Genomic DNA, 18,618 nt, shown 5'->3' on the forward strand with positions numbered 1-18,618 from the left:
CTGAGGAGATAAGAGCTGTGAGCCCAGCCAGGGAGAGGGGAGGGATGCAGCGAGAGAGGAGTGAGGAAGGGGGGGGGGGGCGATGCAGAGTGAGGAGGGTGAGATGGAAACAGGGAGAGCAGCAAGTCTGTGAATGGGGAGACAGAAACACAACACCATAAACAGCCCAGAGAGCAAGACAGAGTGAGACAGAGAAAGAGGGGCGGGGGACTTAGGGGGGCACACACTGGAGATGGGAAGCCAGCCTTATTCCTCTTTGCATTTCATTTACATCCCTGGCCGTATCGACCAATCGGATTGGGAGCAAAGCCCAGGGCTTAGGAGGGGAATAAAAAGACAAAATGCCTTTGCTGCTCTCATCCCTCCCTGATAATACCCCTTCTGTTTTTCTTTTCTCTTTTTCTCCCGTCTATAAGTAGATACTGTCCGAAATGCCAGCGGAAAAGCGACACCTCCGCTTGCTGTGTATCTCAGATAGACCGAGCGGGAGCAGGGGCTGAAAAGACAGCTTTAGCAACTGGGCCTATCTCCTCTCCTCTCTCTGGCTGGATGGAGGCTTGGAGTGGAGGGAGGCGGAGGGCTGGGGTGTGTTGGTTAGTGTTTGGGAAGAGAATAGAGGGTGTGAGAGGCATGATATACTGAGCTGGCCACAGATTTTGCAGAATCTTACACTCTGAAAAACTTTGCCTGCAGATCCCTTTCCTAAGCATGAGAAACCTGTTTCAAGGATGTTTACGAGGTGCCACCCATCTTTGTGAAGGTTGCCAGTGCCTTCTGCCAAACTCCACACATATTTTTAGCTTGGGATTGTTGTTATTCTAGTGCACAAAGTTGCAGGTTTGCCTGAAACGGTAACTCTTGCTGGTAAAAGTGAAACCTTTAACTAATAACTATTGTTATTTTGGCTAGATGAAATATTTAACTTTAAACTCATCAATGTGTATTGGGTAGAATTAGGCCCATTAGCACGGTCTGTGTTGACATGACGACATGACAGACTTGTCTCAAGTTTTTGTTTGCTATCACTCATGATGTGTGTGTCTCAGTGTGTGGTAGCCACTGTTTGTATGTCTCCAGTGCAGGTACAGTATATTTGCAGGTTGACTCAGTTTATTTGTACAGGTGTTTGTAGTGTAACCTTCATTGTGTTCATGTTTGTATTTGGGATGCTTTGTGTCTATTGTGGCTAAATGGACAGAGTGTTTTTGCTGTTTGCAAGTGTCTTTCCTGTATTTAACGGACTATTCCATTGTCTTGGTGCTCATGTCTTTTGTAGGCGCACCCAGGCTATTGTACTGCCACTGGACTCAGCGCTGGCATCGCTGCTGATGTAGAGCTTATTGAAAGTGATTGTTGTTGCACAGATGAGCATTCATCTCCTCTGGGGTCTCAACAAAGCATTCAGACGTAGAGAGGGCTCTTTACCTGCTTCCGCCAGATGCCTGTGAGAGATAAGGTCACCTTAGGACCCTGTGTGGACCCCCTCCACCTTCATAGCATCCTCATCCTCCTTAGCCTGCACAACCTCACCCCTCTAAAACAAACCAAACAATGGAGGCAGATATGTGAGGGATTAGAGGTCAGAGGGTTGGGGAATGCGACATCTCCATTTCCAGGATCTATCTTCAACCGCTTAGTAATCTCTGGCCCCAGGCCCTGCATACCTCCAGTGGTCTGTCTGGTTGAGCGCTGGCATTGCCAGGCAGTAGAAGCTGGTACTCCTTCTGGGTGTGGGGAGCTGATTGGAAAGTGGGGGGTGGGGCTGTAACCTGATAGTGTGGAATGATGGAAGAGCAGAGGGAAGAGCGACAATAAGTCCTTCCCCTGTATCGCCTCACCTCAACAAACCTCACCTTAATCCTCACTGCCATGTGTAAATTCATGTGTATGTGTGTTTGCGCGTGTGAAATATTAGTCAATGTGCATGAAAATGCATCACCGTGCATCTCCGTGCTTTGTATGCGCACATATTTGTAAAGTTTTTTTTAATCTGTAAATTTGTAAATGTGAAATAACTTTGAGTTCTTCAGAGCAAACTGAATATTATCCCCAAGTTCCCGTTGTTATCTTGTGTACACACATTTGTTTATTTGATACAGCCCCTCTCCACTATGGCACTTCTGTATATCAAAGACAGCAGTGCAGAGCGTAATTGAAAATGGCTACCGTGGAGAAAGGTCTCTCTCTGCTTTGACTGCGAAGAGGCAGAAAAAACCCTATTCTCCGCTCCCTTCTTAGATCTATTTAAATAATTGAGGAGTAAACTGACAAATTAGGCACCTTTATGGACGCCCCTGGGCTCTCTCTGGGGTCCTTCAGTTTCCCCAATACAAGAAAGCGCCACCAGGCACAGGATAATATCTCTGTATGCTTTGAGAGGGGGGTGGGGGGGTGGAGGAGAAGGGAAGGAGGGTAGTGGGCCAGGAGGGGTTTCGCCAATCAAGCAGGCCACACTTCCTCCCCCAGGTTCTAATTTTGTGCCACATTAAAGAGCTCGGCCTCCATTTAGGACACAGAGAGGCATTTTCATAATTTGCCGGGTCTCTTGACTAGCTCGGGGTGCCTTTTTTCCTCTCTCTCCTCCCTCTCTCTCCCTCTCTCTCCCTCTCTCTCCGTGTCTGAATGGAAGGCCTGGGGAGGAAGAGGGGTAATTCATTCGCCTCCTTTCAACCAACCGGCGTCAGTTCTGCATAATGTTGCTGCTAGGTGTGTATAGCGGCTAATATTTATCTCTTTAATAATTCTCTATTAGACCTGAATAGTATATGCTGTATAAAAGCTAACACTGCTTATTGTCAGCCAATAGGAAATGGTCTCATTCACGTTTTGTTGACTCATTAAGGCTGATTCACATGCCTTTATTTAGCATCCTAAGTACAGCTAAAGACTATGGTGGATCTAATCTGACCATGCAGCCGTACAGCTGTGCTGCCTACATTGATAAAAATCTGTGATCCAGCATATATACAGTACATAATCTAGGTTAAAGTTGTTTCATTTCTTCTTCCTGACACCATCCATTCATGCAGTACGGCATGTGTAAGCATTGATTCATATGTGATTGGTCACATAATTCACAGTCTCAGGGGGCATTTCATCGCTGACAGACAAGCTAATCTAAAATCCCCCAATTTACAAATGAAAATCCCACCATCCAATTGAGCTAATAGAGGGACTTGAATGGGATAATAAGATGTGGTGTAATACTGTGTAAAAAGCCTGTAATGTTGTGTTGGTGTAAGAGCCTGTGTGACTGGATGTTTGACTGTTTGCAGTGATTACAGGGGCCTGCGGGCCTGGCGGCGGCTCCGTGGCTGGGACAGGGAGCTTCTCCCTGGGCAAGGAGATATGCTTGTCTGCCCCTTCTGCTGGAGCTACAGGGACCAGGATGTCAGGAGGGAGAGTGCACCCTGTGAGCTCCCTCTCTCTCTCTCTCTCTCTCTCTCTCTCTCCCTCTGTCTCTCTCTCTCTCTCTCTCCCTCTTTCCCTCTCTCTGTCTTTCTGTCTCTTTCTGTCTGTCTCTCTCTCCCTCTCATCTCGCTGTGTCTGTACTATTGCAGTGCTTGCAGATGTGCACAAACAAGGGAGGATTAAAGCAAAACGAATCTAAACAGACAAATGGAATTAGAGTGATGGGTGTCGGTGGGCTGGTTCACAGTGATAAACATAATGATGCTCTGTGAGTGTGTGTGTGTGTTTGTGTGTGAGTGTGTGTGTTCCTGTGTCTAGGGGATTATCGGTGGTTAGGTGTGTGGTGTGTATGGCTGGGTGACTGCTTCTGGGTGTCTTTGTGTGTTTGCCTATCTGTCTATGTTTTTGTAATTATGTGTGTGTATATTTACTCGGCCTCTACTTGTGTGTGTGATAAATGTGTTATTCCATATTGCCTCACAAAAACAAGTCTCTGCGCCCTCTGCATGCGTGTGGATATGTTTCTATGTTGTTCGGGGTCATACTTCCTTATTGTCTTTCATAGTGTCTGTTTGTATTTGTGCACTGGTGCTACCTATGCCTGTATGTCTCTAATGCACATGAAAAAAAAACTCTTCACCCAGTATTGACATACACCTAGAATGATAAGAGAAGGTTTGTGGAATATGAAGGCCTCAAACACCAAATTTTCATAGCAGTCTGCAGTTTATTTGCAGATGTTTGTGTTTTCTTGTGGCAGGGGTCTGTTTGTATGTGTGCTGAGGAGGTCAGGAGTTTGGTGGAGCCAGCAGGGGGGCGGTGATCAACAGTCTGGGGCTCCCCTGCCGAGGGGCTCTGGGATTAGGGCTAAACCCTGCCCTGCCAGATGGGCACAACACATCCTCAACATCGTGCACCAGCACCTTTAGGACTGCACTCACCCTGCCCCCCTTCTTCTGTGGAAACAAGTCGACTGGAACCAGGGTGATACTCACTGGTAGGCTTCTCCACTTGCTCAGAAGTCAATAAAGCAGTGCTGACATGATCACAACACATTCTAAATAAGTTGTACCCAATATTTGAAAAAAAAACTACCTTTTTTTGCATTTAGATAATATCATACACAACCAAATCATATCGGTGTTAATATAGGAAATAATCAATGGGTGGGTGGGTAACTAAATGAGACACATTTGTTCAGAACAGCCATGTTAGTACAGGTATCGTCCGTCATATCTTCTCAGGACCACACAGAGCGGCAGCAGGAGAGACGATTGAGATGAGGTACTCTTCAAAGTTCCAGCTAGTGGACAATATGACCAGTCAGCAGGTTCAAGGGTATCGGAAATGAAACTTGCAGGTTGTTTTGATGTGCTGTATTTCAGAGCCACAGGCAACACTGAAATGATAAAGTGTGTGCAGGTATGTGTGTGTGCGGGTAGATTGGTGGCTTGGGCATCAGCAGTGTGCTGATTGCTTCCTGCTTGACTTTCATCGCACAAAACTGGCACTAAATAGTCTCACATGTGGTTCATGAATCACTAGAGTTGCATTCCTTTCTTTTGTTTATTTATACGTACTTTCATTGATTCCTGAAATAAAATTTGTCTGGGTTGATGACCGTTTGCCTGCGGTTACAGGGGCATAAACTAGGATTTTAATATCAGTAGAAGGTCTTATATTTACTATGTTAACTAGTTGTTGCCTGATACCATTTCAGCTTAGCTATTATTATTCGTTTAGTAATAAAGTGAACAGGTGTTTAAAAGCCCTACAATAATCCAAAGAGGCTATGCGGCTTCTTATATGTAAAAAAGTAATTGAAACTAATCAAGCAAGGGACTGATTGACATTGCCATGCTTCAAGTCCCACACCTTAAACAATTAACATATGTGTCTACATTTTAAAATTCAGTAGTATGCAGTGTCAAGTCTTTGTGCTACTACCCCACCTGGATATATTATCCACTGGTTCCCCAGCATGACTTAGGAAATCGTCTCTGTATTACTAGAAAGCAGATTACACGAGACAAGTGTACAAACAAATAAAAGATTACAGGCTGTGAACATGTTTCAGTCTAATGCCCTTTCAACAAGCAGTGCTCAACACAATGATTTTCTCTCCCCAAGCTAAATTTGGATTTCCCCTCTGATGTGAAGGCCTGCTGGCCAGCAATGTCTTCCACCAAGTGCACAACCTCTGTAATGACAGTGTTCCACACGACTGGCCTGTCTCCTCTGCTGGTATTAGTTAGGCTTTGGAGTTCAAGTGACTACGGGGTTTAAACACGGATTTTTTAAAAAAAGGGGGGAAGAAAGACTCGCTGTTGTTCTTGAAAAGCTGTGTTTATCCAGGATTAGAGACACCAACATGTTAATAATTGTTTCTCACAGAACTGCAAAGAAGCACTTTCCTGTAATCCCCTAATCAGGCATTACACCTCTGAGCGAAGCCACAACGCAGGCGCGTGGTGTGTGTGACGCAGCACGCCCACACTGTGTAATACGCCCGCATCTTCCTCAACACCACACCCACTATGTACAAAAGCACCTGCTCTTTTCATTTCCTTTTAAATCTACTTCCCTGCACCCAGCGCATCCATCCACTACCCAACATCAGTTGTTACAATAATACATTTTCCCTCCAGTGCTGTTTTTATGATCAAGCATGGTCTGTGAATATTAGAACTCAGATGTATAAAACTTGTGGCAAGCATTTAGCTTTGTTGTTATTGTTCAGCATAGTAACAGAACATGTAGGTGTTTTAACACATAACAATGTGTTGACATTTACAAAGGTAGAAAAACTTGCTCACCAAGTTTGTTGATATCTTCTTGCGCCCCAGAGGTAGCGAGAAAGTAATGTCTTTTGCTTTGGAAGATGATTTTATGGCCAATTCATGGTTTCTTTTAGAATAAAAAAAAAAAACTGGGTTGTTTTTTTCTCAGACCAGTTTCAAAGTAATATCTGCGCCCTGCTTGTGTGATACGGTGAGGAGGTGGAATGCATCGCCTCTTGTGATGCTGCCAAGGTCACATAGTTTGCTAGTAGTTGGTCAGCGTGTCAGCTGTCCTCTGTAGTACAGTGGCACAGGGTCAGACATAAGGTCACTGTACACGCTGAGATGATGACAGGTCTGAGCCTGGTGCTGATGAGCACTTGGTCACCACACAGTCCTGGGAATGTGAGGGCACATGGTAGGCTTTCGACCACGGAGTTGTTGGTTAGCTTTAATATGTAGTTTCAGTAAAGCCTTTAATCAGCTGCAACTTTACATTTTTTTTCTCAAAATGATTTCATATCATCTAAAGGAATATATAGGGTGAAGATGATGCACCACGAGTTTCTTTGCATTAATCTGCACGTTTGTCCGGTGATGTTTGTGTGTCCTGCCTCACAGTTTGTCCACATATTTGCTTGTTGAAAACACCCCCACCCTGTGCAGCGATTCAGTCTTTTCATTGTCACATCCAGCCTCCCCTTTTTGTTTTCGTTTTTTTTTTGTTTGTGCCCATTGTTAATGCTGAATGTTTGTTTGTTGTTCCCCCGGTCTCTGCCCCGTATCTCCTTGCAGGGCCTGGTTGGAGAGTGCGATGAGGGGATCGGCAGGGATTAACCTGGGGAATTTAATTAGTGGAGCTGTTGTCCCTGCCCTTAACATTTCAATCTCACTGGGCTGGCTGGTGGTGCTGGGGCTGGACCTGTGATGGCCAGCAGCTGGGGAGGGAGAGAAGGAGGGATGTGGGGGTGCGGGTGTGTGTTTGTGTGGGTGGTTGTGTGTGTGTGTGTGTGTGTGTGGTGTGGGGGGGGGGGGGGGTGCGGTGGACGGTACGTAGGGTGCAGAGACGAGACACGCGTTTGACAAACAGATTAGTCTAGCACCCTAGTGGAGTGTTCCTGGCTGAGAGAGGTGATGGATAAGGGAGAAGGATGGAGCACAGAAGAGCTGAAAAAGCACAAAGACTCCCTTTTGGCCTAAACACACCTAGGAGAAGGAGCATCATTAATATAACTAAACATCTTCATTTTGAAGAATCACAATTACCAACTATGAACATAAGCGAGAGCGCATGTTTTTTTTATCACTTATATAAACTCAGCGACTCATAGCTTGAGATTTTAGGACAGCACTGTTTATTTCATTCCATTTTTGATGAATGCATGTTTTGTAGTATACATCTGTTTTTTAAGGTCAAAAACATGTTGGAAATTTTAATTATTTTTTGACAAACTGTCAATGTATAATATTTTTTGTGATCATTTTGTCCAAAAGTGTCTTATTTGTACATACTACCACACCCAGCGGTAGAGTTGGTGAGCAGTAGAAGGGCATAGCCAGTGTGAGCTTGGGGTAATCACTACTCAATCCATAGCCACACTGTTGCATTGTAATCCTGATGCTAAACTCCCCATTAACCCATCTGGGACCCTACACCCCCCGCCCCCACCCCCCTCCAACCTGCCCTGCAAACACACACACTCAAAGTGACTGTGGCTGTATGTTAGAAGTGGTATCTGGGGGGTGGGGGTGCGCGGTCATGTCCAGCAAATTAAAAAATCTGCTGTAGGAATGTGGCCAAGTCCCACAGGAGCAACCAGCACCCGTCCCTCTTCCAGCGCTGACCCACTGGTCACTGGTGAATCCCCTGTTTGTATTCCACACACACACCCGGCTCTGGGGAGCGGTCCCAGAAGCCTCCTGTGGGAGTCCTGATAATTTAAGTCAAACATTATGTCCCTGCTTGTTTGACACCCATTTAAAGCTTTTCAATCACACGTGTTTGCAACAGTACATTGCCTAGCCTCGGAGTGCTATCCATGTCACACCCTTTCAAAGACTTAATCAATTTTGTTTGATCAAGTTCCTCGTGTCAAAACAATTGATTTTCCTCTGAATCACTTTGGTGGACTGATAATTCAGAGTAGATATCCTTAGATGTCCCTTTTGACTTTTTTGAAAACATCCATTTTTATAAAAGTGGGCTTGTGGACTTCATGCCCCTCCCCCAGTGTGCATCCCCCTCTTCCCAGCATGCCCCTCCCAGTCTGTGGCCTGTCAGTGCCAGTGTGCCACTAATTAAGGACTCTTAAAGAGCTATGGAGCAGACTCATTAACGAACTGTAGCATCCTTACTGTCCATGGAGTGAGAGAGGAAGGGAGGGAGGGGCTGATTCAGTCTGAGGGTCTGCTGGCCTTGAGACTCACAGTTCAGTTGCAGTCCAGAAGGTCAGGGACCTATTGAGATAAAAAAATAATGATATGTTAAGCTATTTTTTTCTTGTGGATTTTTTGACAAATGTTTAGAGAGATGTTTGTATTTAATTAGTCAGAGCTTTATTTTATTCTATAGTGGCTAACTTTACTAAATTTTAGGTGGCATGTTGTTTGCGACTCGTTCTTATATGTTCTCACATATTTTTGCTATTGTTTGTGTTTTTATAACTTTTCTAGAATAACTATTTATTATGTGCTTAGATGTTGTTCTACTCGGCCATATACCGCCCCATTTAAAAAAAACAAAAAAAAACAAACAAAAAAAAACCTGCTCCAACTGCCCCCCCGCCCCCCTCACTAACATTTGTTTATTCCATTTTCATGGAAATGCAAAACAAAACAAATGGCTGTGTTTGTCTTTATGAAAGTAGGCCAAACAACCGCTGACAAACAAGAGGGGGAGTTGTAGGTCAGGGCGCCACAAGCCATGTGTAACCGTGCCTGTCGAGAGAGCATGACACGCTGTAGTAAGCCACAATAGACACAATAACATACAAACACCCCTGCCAGAATGATGTAACATTGTCTAGACTACACAAACCATACACATGAATAAATATTTTTTTAGATGTAGGCATACAAGGAGTGGACAAAATAACAGGAACACCACATCACTGTTTAACTTAAACGTTAGAACACTCACAAAAGATGCTTTAAAAACCAGTTCAACTTTATTTTGTACACTGATTTTCCACGTCATCTTTGACTGGTTTAATAAACTGATTTAGGTTTTAAAGCAATCTTTATTTAATAGAGATCCAAAGAAACCAAATAGGATTGCAGGTTGCCTTTAAACCTTCAACACTACAATATAAGTGTAGTAAAAGGAGTTTTTTTTAATGGAATACCATGTTTATTCAAGACCAACACACACAAAATTGGGACCTCTAGACAATCAAAAAGTAATTACAGGAAACATTCAGACATTTTTTTTTTTTTTAACACAGATCTACTGATCGTCCCTTTGTCAAACATTAAATAAGATGGTGCATCTGTGGTCATGTGATAATGCCCTCCTGAACATGCAGTCAGAATTAAAACTCCTTCCACAGGATCAACACATCATTGGTCATTACAGGAAGTTATGGAGCGCAAGCTATTGAAACAAAGAGCCGGTAGCCTGTTACATACAGTTCAGAGCTTGTGTGGCAGCATTATAAGGAGGATTAAAGTTGTCTAATACCTTTTATAGGTATGTGATGGTCGCATTTCGGTAGAGGAGTATGTCTCTGTTCATATTAGTCACATTTGTCATGATCAACAGAGAGAGATTGTCTTTGTGGAAGAAGTTGTCAGTTCAGCTTAAACATGTGAGATGTAAAAGCCAGAAAACAAGATGAGAAGACATCATGGTTTTAAAAGACCACCAGCCACCGTCCTTGTTGCCCGTCACAGTTTGAATCGTGTGTTATGTTACTTCATTTTCCCCGTTGACCCGGAGGTCAAGATCCACACAGCCTGGACAGGCTCGACTTGACCTGACCTCGGTAACCTTGCTGACCTGGCCCCAACACCCCTGCTGTGTCACCGCGTTGCTCTCCACTGGAGTTCATAAATCACACAGCAGCACAGTCAGTGGGGAACTAGGAGTCTGATGGGAGCGGCTAATCATTGCTTGCTTGAACTGGTCAATTTTATTGATCTGTGAACCGATATGTGTGAGCAGAGACTGTAGCAAGTGCTGACCGAGACGAAATGCAGTCAGACGTCTTTGACCTTCTTTGTAAGAAAGCTTAGAGATTGTTGAATTTTTTCTAGAGTACTGAAGGGATTTTTATGGATTTTTTATTTTGGCCTTGATTGAGCTGTTACACTGTTGTTCATTATATTGCACTTGAATACTGATTGTCATAAAGTAGCATTTTTCTTGCATTTTAAAATAAGATAAATTCATACATTATGAAATAAAAGCGTGTAAGTAGTCCAGTATGAATTTCAATTAGCAGCAGAAGTTGACCTGTTATTGGTTAGACCACAATGTATTCAAGTGTAGACCTCATTTAATTATAATGGATGCAATTGTTGTTAAGTACCCCCCGCTGCCTCTCTCGCACAAACATGCATAACACACACACGTACGTCATTTTCTTTGTTTCCTGCCACTTCGTCTGGCATAATATCTCAGGTTAGACACACGCACACACACACACACAACAGATGCCCCCTGACGCTCTTTCATATAAAGCGGGCACGTGATCGGCGGCCCCAAGTCTACAGGCCTGCCAGCCTCATGGCATTGTGTTCCCCTTGGGCAGGCAGCCGGCCTCCCTAAATACCCTTTTGTCTTGGGTGGGATAACAAAGCAGTGGCCAAGCCGCTGGTGTGGCACGCGCACAGCCACTCATCCCCCTGGTCTGTGACCCAAACAGGTGGATAGGAGGGAAGGGAAGGGCTGGTTGTGGCGGGTGGACGGGGGGGGGGGGGGGGGGGGTTAGGGGGAGGGGAGAGAAGAGGCTGCATCTGTCCCCACACTCAACGACTCCCTGGGTCAGCCACAGCTCCATATGCTCTCAGGAGAGAGGGAGACACGCATGCAAAGCCAGACTAACAGGTGGAGGGGGGAAAGGGGGATTAAGAGAGGTAAAATTGATCAGATGATGGAGGATAGAGGGATTTTGAAACTGTCAAATTAGCCGTCTAAGGAGAAAGAGAGAGATTTGACTATCCCTGGAAGATTTCACTTAGAGGAGATTGTTAACCCTTAAGCCATATTAAATGTTTGGCCATCAGCAGGAGAGGCAAGTTTTTGCCTCTGCCTAACGGCCATTGTGGTTCTCAGGCTCGGGAGCATCATCTCTGCAACAGGCAACTGTTGCTATGTTTGTGTGTTCATGCAGATGGTTCTGTTTTCAAACCAGAACCTCATCTGTGCGATAACATGTGAGGCTCTCTTCATGGCCTCGTACCATGTTGTGTTCTCAGGCACTGTGTCGTGTGTTGTGTTGCATCTCTGTTAATCTGGTAAATTTAAGCAAAAAGTTATTTTCTGAGGTCTTTTAAAGAGAACATGGTGCTGCTCTATAGGTTTGTTTGATGTGACTCACAGAGTATGAATATGACTCTCCACATGCTGTTCAATCATTTTCACCTGCTGATAGACAGTTGTTATGGGCCACTGTTATTGTTATCATGCTTTAGAAAGCTTTGACAAATCAAATTCTCAGATATTGTAGGTTACTATAGTTTCAGACTCTTCTCTCTTGTATGAAACACTACCATTAAGACAAATGTACATCAGGACAGGAGATCATAACGTGTGATGCGGCATATAGAGGTACTGTGTCGCAGGTGTGTGATGGCAGCCGCACCAACTCTGTAAAAAAACAAAATCAGGATCCTCAGATTATAATAGTAAAGACATGAGAGGATACAGTGTGCATACTGAGAGTGGCATTATGACACACAGCAGTATAATATGAGGATAAGTATATAATGTGTACTTAGTGTGGAAGTGAGACACCACTCACTGTATGCCTTCTGTCTGTGCTTCGTCATTTCATTGACATCCACTGTATTTTAATGCTCAACAGTGTTGGGATCATTTTTATAACCAGTGACAAAACCCACCTCTGAGTGATTCTCTCAGACATTTAATTGAACGAACAGTATTTAACCACTATGAAAAGTTTCTGTGCTGCTCAGCTCCCTGGATGTGCTGTTTCCAGAAGTTGATGTATGTCTTGAACTTGTGTGATGGAGACGCCTGCTTTCATGTATTCAAGGCACGTTGGACGAAGGCATACACTTGCAGGCCATGAATTCAAAAGGCTTAGCTTTTGCGCGATGACACCCTGAAACAGTTCATTGATGTATAACACTCAATGAAATATTGAAATAAGCAAAGAAGAGATTCTGCCTCTGGAGCTGATTTGCCTTTCCTCCCTCTCTGCACTGCAGTCTAACTAACTGCTGTCCATCTGGGAGGGTGTGTGTGTGTGTGTGTGTGTGGGGGGGGTCTCCAAGCTCTAATCTGTTGGATGCAGATAATTAATTTTTTGTTCTTCCTATAGGCCCGCTGTCTCACAAGAGAACGGTGTTTGTGGGAGATTAGAAGATAGAGTGTTTGTTAGAAAGGTGTAAATTATCAGTGAGGCCTCATCACATGCACCTGTTTTAATTGTTATAATGAGGAGTCTCATGGGCTCAGCGGCCTGGTGAGGAGGAGAGAAGTGGGTCTTTCACAGGTAACTACGGTTGTGGCTTAGTGGAAACGGGGGAACCAAATGTACTAATGTAGTCTAAACAAATGCTAAAGAAAAATCAGACATCACTTGCTTATTATGTCCCCGGTAATGGTGAATTACTCTTGGAGAAGGCTTTTCTTTTATGAATTAATTCATTGACATTGCTGAATTCATGGGGCCAGGGATTAATGCGAAATTGTTGCACTACTTTTTCTCTTTTGAGATATACTGTCGCTGTTTTTGATATACCGTGCAGCCTGTGGTGAGAATACTGGGAAAATGGAGAGAAATTGGCTCCGTTCACCATGAAGTCATTAAATTTGTAAGCTATTTGTGATCAAAAGGTGTGTTTCAGGCCATTAACTATGGAGTTTGATCATGGCTTACATGTAATGTCAAATGTCAGTTGTTCCTGCTATTTCTCCCAATTTCAGTTGAAAGTAAGTATTAAGCCAGAGGAGAATATCAAAAGCCGACTATGTAAATGTTAAATACCACTACTGAAGTTTATTATATAGTGTATTGTTTCTGACTCACGTTTGATGCTGGGAATCCTCACTTTGCTTGCACTCTGTGGGTTTTCAGATGGGTGCTACAGTGAGTTATGTCCATCAGTTCTTTGGCTCAGACGTCACGCTCTGGTATTGTACATCTTATGGACTAAACCACGTAGAAATATTTTCAGTTTGAAGGTTCATTCTTGACCTTGGAAGCGGCAGCCTGACAAAAAAAAATCTTATATTTCGAGTTGAATAAAATGCTGTTTTGTTAACAGGAGTGTTTTCTACATATTTTCATTGCAAAAATAATATTTATTAAGTAGGTCTATGGATTTGGATCTGTGATATGGCAGAATATTTCTCTTAAGTCGTGGCCCTACATGCTGTGTATGTAGAACAGAAACCTATAATAATAATAATAATAATAAAAATAATAATGATAATGAAAACTCCAAAGGCTCCATTCTTGGACTTCAGCGTAGTCAACAGTCAGGGCAACTAAACATGTGATATTTCAGCCCTTTACTCGTGCTGCTGTGTGTGCGACGTCACCATCAGGACGATGTATAATCCACTATGAAAATATTTCCATTTGTCTCATAAAGAGATTTTTATTAATGGCCGAGGACCATTAAATGCAAAACCTGCAATCTTAGTACTTTACCACCAAATGTCACCATTTGAATGTTTTTACTATCTCAAACGATACTTTGGTTTATACTGATGATCATGAAACATTTGTTTATTAACTATATCTGTAATGTTTTTCTAATATTTGCAAAAAAAAAGTTGATTTATGGCATTTGTGGTGGCATTGCCCAAGCCATCACAATAAAACATAAATTCTTCAGCAAAAATATCCTTTTAAGTGGACAGCCTCTTTAGTCCTAACTAAGTGAGCTTTAACTAACTAGGTATTAACTCGACCCATAAGCATAGTAATAATGTGTTTTTTAACATATGCTGAGATCTGGTAATCTTCTTATGGGTTTGAAGGTTTTTTTTTCCTGCCCCTCTGAATAGCTTAACAAAATATGCCTCAGTAATGGATGGTTGTATCCTCATCCATCGCCCTCCTCCCACCTACTATAACTTGAAATAGGCCATCAAGTGGCTAATGAACTGATAAGCCCTCTGTGTCCTTTGGGGCTTATGAACATCATAAGCCAAATGTTTAGGCATATTTGGTGAGACAGTTTTTTTTGTTTTTTGTTTTTTTAAAAGAGCACTTATGTAGGCAAAAGACCCTGCTGAAAAAATAATGTCTCTACAGTTGCCACAGTGTGAACATGTCCCTTCATGTGGACGTGTTTTCCTACAGGAAATAGTCGTCCAGTCGTGGGACAAACGGAATAAATCACTGCAGGTTATGAAGGAAACTGAAATAGTTTGAGTTTTGTTTTTAGGTTAACTTGTTAGTTCTCTGATTCTTGCTGCCGTGGAAAGAATGTGTGGCCCTTCGCTGTATCAGACCTCCAGCTAGTCAAGCTGTTAGTATCATTATCAGTTTTGGATCTCTGTAAATCCATGGATTTGTGTGAGCAGTCTGAGAAATTAAAATAACATGCTTTTTACTGCGCTTACTTCAAATCTCTTTAGACTTCATTTTTTAAAACATCTAAATCTGTTATTATGTAGGCTATACAAAACCCTTTTAATTTAATCTTTGACAAGATTATCAAATTCATTGATGATGTCACAAACTTAAATAATTACAGAAAATGTCGACTAAGCCTGGATAAGCACTTTCAAGGGGATACTGCTGGATTAGCTTAAAAAATTATTTATTTTTGTTTTTTATTAGTTGTTGGCACATTTTTCCACATCATTATGTTATTGCTTTTATTTTTATTTTCATTACAATGTTTAGCAATAAATACACATGCATACTGTATATATAAAGCAGCCACCATGCACACCATTAAACAAGTTGTAAGAGCTAATAGCAGTTGGCTATGATAATTTCTATCCAAATGACAGAGCTGAGAGACATCAATTAATTTTTGCAATTTTAACTGCCCCACATTCCTGGGCACTTCTTAGAATCGCTCTCTGTCTGTCTGTCTGTCTCTTTTTTTTTTTTAATGATAGACTATTTTCTTTGCCTTTTCATGACAGACACTTGTGTGTTAATTTAAAGTTCCAGTAAGTGAATTGTTTCGTTTAGTGTGAAAACACCTGCAGGCTTTTGCAGGGAAAACCATAAGATAGCCTTGCTCTCATAATCACACCATCCGATAATTGGCTTTTGATTTTTTTTAGTTTTTTTTTTTTTTTTAGTTTTGTAAATAAGATGGCTGGTTCAACCTACTCACATATCATTTTCATAATTGCTGGTCAGACCACAGGCCCCAGTGAATAATCACTCGCTCCTCTTGCGGGCGTTGCGGCCTTAACCACCAACTTTGCGCAGGCCGATGCTCGCAGAGGATGAACTCGTGTTTGTGACCGACCGGACAGCGACCAGACCAGGGGACAAGGGGCGCAGAGCAGCCCGCTGTTAGACAAAAAACCAAGAGGGATTAATGCAGCGTCTGTTGGTCCCATATGCTCCTTAGCACTGCTTTGGTCTTGATTAAAACTCATTGTATGTATGAAGTATTGTGGAGGCCGGATGTCTAATCCTCCTCATGACTTGTGCACTTTGAAGACACGAGGCTCCAAGGTTACAATAACAAGCGGGACGAGGCCATTGTGTGTGAGTTGATGCTGGCTGTATCAGAGAGCACTGATCGGAGCCGTGTATAAGTCTAATGTTTAGACTGGAGAGTCAAATTGACAAGTTTGGTGACTCTGTTACATCTTTATATGATTTGGCTGTACAGGGGCCACATCGCCCATATGAATACTTTCTATGGTAGATATTATAACATACTCACAATTAAGTTGTGAAGTTTGTATCGGCTGTTGTTTTCCATGGAGGTCTGATGAGCATTTCAAGAATAGCTGCTGTTATTGGTTCAATCAGCCGAATTTATTCAGATAAATTCGATAAAAGTCTTTTGCTGGAGTCTAGATGATTCCCGTCCCACTCTTATCTTCTCCTCCTCAAACTTCCTCGTGTCAGTCAGTCATTGCTTCATGCACATTGCTTTTTTTTTTTTTGTTCCTGCAGCTGACATTTCAAAGTGACCCTGCAGTCTGAGACACTTTGTTTCTCTCCCTCCTTTACTTCAGCATTCTGGATGGAGGAGTTGTTGACACTGAGAGGAGATGCACCTCATGAATATTCAGGCTTCTGCACAGCCCATTGTTTCCAAGTTCAATTGTTTCATTGTTTATCTCCATAGCGATGTATATGTGTGTTGTTCAACTTGGCGTTGCATTGCACGATGTTATAACTGATTTTTGAATATTATAAATTATAAGTGATAAATTAATATAGTATATGTGGATCTGAACAGTTATTCCTACTTCACCCTTGAATAAGTTATGGATAGGGGCTATTGTATAATTAAGTCTTTCAAAAAAAAAAATTACAGCCAAACCTCCTAAAACAGACAGACACACACACACACACACACACACACACACACACACACACACACACACACACACACACACACACACACACACACACACACACACACACACACACACACACACACCTATTTCTTTGTCCAGGCAGGAGTGGAATCAAAGTCGCTCTTCTCTTTAACGCTTCGATTATTTCAAGCAACGCTTTTAATTAGTCTGCTCCTTTAGCGGAGACTCCAATGAAAGAGAGATTATTGGCAATGTCAAGGATGCTAATTGAATGTTGGACTTCTAACAATTAGCCCACTGCAGAGCCATGTCGACTCATTACAGATCCCATAGCCGCTCTGACTTTTTTCTTTTTCTTTTCTTTTCTTTTTTTTTTGTCTCATGTCGCCAAGTTGACGGTGACGCTGGACCAGAGAGAGTTGGAGCAACAAAGGTAAATAAAAAACAGCACCGTATTTTAAAAGCAGCTCTAACCGTCTGACTCCTCACGTGTATTTTTAGAAGCTGTAACATCTCCTGTGCACTTCAGTGGAGATACAGTACAACTCCATTACCCTTACGAGAAATAAATAATTTCAGAAGGATGCCCTCTAGATAAAGCCTTTCTTTTAGATATGTAACGTCATCCACACACTTGATAACCCATATAATAATTATACATAAATATTATGGAGTTCAGGTTTAAAAATACAGCACACAACGTTGCTTTAAGCAGTAACAGCTTTTTCGCCTCTTTACTATCTGATACCATTTTTTTCTTTATAACCCAGAATCGTATTTACAGAAATGATGAGCTGCACTGTCAACTACAAAAATGATCAGCAGATAAAACTGCAGTGTTTTTTTTTTTTTTTTTACTCTAGTAGGCTCCTTTTCCTAAGGATTTAAAGATCCATATAGTCCTGTACACGACTTGTGATTAAAACAAATCAGAGCGGTTTCTTGATAGATTAATAAAAATGTTTCTGTGTGTTTACCGTGTTTTTTTTTTCTTGTTAGATGAATTATTAGGCTTCATATTAAAGCGCACATTTGGGGATCAGGCATGTAAGCCCATGCGGTGGGTTTGAATGGGACCACTGCTGCCCTGCACCCCAGAGAAACCCCCGCCGGTAAAATATTGGGATTAACATCTCTTGGAGGCCGGGATTAAACACTGCTTTCTCAAACTGCACACCCTCTTTGTTGAGACTGCCTGAACTGAACCACCGGAAACCAAGAAAACAAAAAAAAAACACAACACCACCTGAGCAGCATTAGTTTGTCGTTTTGTTTTTCGTTAAAAGATCTGCTTCATATTTTAAAGAAGTTTTAGTTCATGTATCTTGGCTCTAAAACTGTATGAATCCATGTTAAAATAGTTGATGAGCTTCGATATGTGTTGATGCATGAGGAAGCATTTATGTTTACTACTCACTAAGACGGTATTGACCTAATGTTAAACAGCTGCACTCATATATTCGCATTAAATCCGTGTGTAATTCTTAATCCCCCTCCTATAGCTAAATGTTAACATTATTAATTTATTTTTAAATCTAGAATATCCTCAAACATATTGAGTCATCTTATTGTGTTATGGGCTCTTTGTTTGGAAAATGGCACCAAATGATTTCGTTTCAAAGTTAATATCTAACATGGAAATAAATGGAAATATTCCTGCAACCAAAATAAATCAAGTAGGGGGAAAAAAAATACCCACAGTTACTTTTGCACACGTTGCCTGACTGTCACTTTGTTCATTCTCCATTTTCTCTCTCCAAC

The sequence above is a fragment of the Seriola aureovittata genome, chromosome 13 (genome assembly GCF_021018895.1).
Source record: "Seriola aureovittata isolate HTS-2021-v1 ecotype China chromosome 13, ASM2101889v1, whole genome shotgun sequence".
Taxonomy (NCBI): Eukaryota; Metazoa; Chordata; class Actinopteri; order Carangiformes; family Carangidae; genus Seriola; species Seriola aureovittata.